A 2,500-nucleotide genomic window follows, 5' to 3' on the forward strand; every position below is an offset into this window, starting at 1 on the left:
GCTGTTGTATCATCAACAAACTTTATTCGAAGATTCCATGAGAGCAATAAATTATTTGTCATAATCGTAAACACAAGGGCTCCCAGCTTGGTGCCTTGTGGCATACCACCCTTAGGAGTTTTCCACTCAGATAAAAGGTTTTCGATCCTCGCAGCCTGAGTCCTGATACACAGAAACGCTGTTATCCAGTTTACTTTATGGACAGGATGCACATGCATCTTCCTTAGCTCCTCACTGAATTAGAACAATGTGATCAATCATTTCAAAACCTTTAGAGTAGTCAGCGAAAAACAGTCTAGCACCACAGTTCCCTGTATCCACTGCTTCCTACACCGCCTGAAGCAAATACATTAACGCGTCGGTGGTAGAATGCCCAGAACGTGCAAACTAACGTGGGTTAATCAGATGAGACACTTGTGTGATCAAGCGATCCCGTGTAAATCCTTCAAACTCCTTAGCACGTCAGAGCGATCGGTCGCAAATCGCTCTCTATCTGCTGCGGAGGAGAGATTTTAGGAGTTGGATTCAACAGTGAGGCCTTCAGGGCGTCAGGAAAATAACCTTCGGTCAGGCATTTTTTGTAAAAATGGACAACTGGTGCCAGTTCTTTAGCAAAGTCCTTTAGTACTCTGTTCGGGATGCAGTCAGGGCCAATAGCCTTTCCGATCTTCACAGCCGAGAGGGCCCGAAAAGCTTCCCACTCAGATACCAGGAATTCAGGGGGAACTTCCTGAGGGACCAGGGCTGGAGGCTCCAGGGGTGTAAAGTGATCTGTCAAACTGATAAAAAAATTAACTGAAGATCTTCAGTTCCCACGGCCTGCTCTCGTCTGACCTTGTAGCTCAGTCGGTAGAGCGGCGGAGATCTAACCCGAAGGTCGTGGGTTCAATTCCCACCCTGGTCAGAGTTTTTCTCTGTCCTTGTGTGGGCCCACTTCCATCAGTAGGGCTAACGCTCACATGGTTCATATGGGATAGAAATCTAGCACTTCACATTACACTACATTCTCTTCAGTTAATTCTGTTTAAAATATAAGTGCTACACGGCCAACGTTTGTATAAACGTAACCTTTCCTGATAAAAAAATTGTTCACCTTATTTGAAAGTGAGAGCATATCTGGGCAGTTCTGATCCAGGAATTGATATTGCCAGTCCAGACAAGCGTTTAAATAGCAATAAATATGCCATTACCGAGTTCATGTCTGCTTCCTCTTCAAAGCGAGTCTTAGTGCGAAGTTTTGTGATGGTAATAAGTTCTACCTTATTCGTTCTAATTTTCACGCGAAATTAAAGACTCGCTAAAATTAGGATACGCGAAAATTAAACACGCGAAATTTAATACACTTCTATGATTGCTTGTGTTTATAGCTACATGGTAATTGTCATCAGTCTATTTATCTTCTACTTCAGCACTTTCTTCATCCGAATCACTCATTTCTTCTTGTACATATATCTCTTTCAAAAAATCTTTCGTGCAGTCATCAAAATGTGCATTTAGGTCAGGCTCTTTATAATTAGCCAACACAAGCTCTTTGTATTTGTCAATTATCAATCTGTTCTTTGCTGTGGCTTCGATTTCAATCACAACTTTAACTGGAATTTCAAGTCTTCCTTGTACAAGCGATGATCTTGTGCGTTGTATTTATGACTTCAACGAAAGCAACCCTCCTCTTAAAAGAAAAAAACGTGTAGGCCTAGAGATCTCTCTGGGTAAGTGACCAATGATTGAGTCAGCAAGCCGTCCAGGAAGGCGCTTATGGAGGTTTTTCTTTCGTGAGACAGGTTCAAACGTTACCTAAGGATCTCTTTCCAAACTTCTTTGTAGACATGAAATCCACGAATCCGCCACGAATACCACACAGAAAAGAATATGTAACAGTAGCCTATATTTCGTTGTTTGCCATAATTGTAACAGAGAACATGTGATTACAATCAAGTGACGTTTTATACCACCTACGGTTTGAACGTGACCTTTGTGACATACGTACTGAGGATCGATGTTTCATTTTAATTTTTACGCAACTGCTTTAATAGTCACACGCTGGCATTATTTCGCTGCGGCTTTACGATTCAAAATAACAGCCAATCGGATTCAGTAAATTATGACACTGTGCCTTCAATTCCTGCTTCTTTTCCAAGTCACTAAAGAAAACACATCTCTTGGTACTGTTGAGTATCAAAACGTTGTATCTGTTGTAGGAACATTAGTAGATGATCATGATGGCGAGAAGAGTTCCTCAGCTACAGCAAGAAAGAGAGGGAATTACAACCACTATTCACCCGAAATACGTGCCAAGATTGGAAAGTATGCTAGTCGAAAGCGTTAAAACAATTCAAGGCAGAAGTACCAAATTTGAAGGAAAGCACAGTACGAAGTCTTAAGCAAGCATATGAGAGGAAGCTTACAGAGGTGAGAAAGAAAAGAAATGCAGAAGCTCAAGTTCTTGCTATTGCAAGTGATACACGTGGCCGCCCACCTATACTCCTTGAACTAGACGCAA

Source organism: Montipora foliosa, chromosome 10 (genome assembly GCF_036669935.1).
Source record: "Montipora foliosa isolate CH-2021 chromosome 10, ASM3666993v2, whole genome shotgun sequence".
NCBI classification, from domain to species: domain Eukaryota; kingdom Metazoa; phylum Cnidaria; class Anthozoa; order Scleractinia; family Acroporidae; genus Montipora; species Montipora foliosa.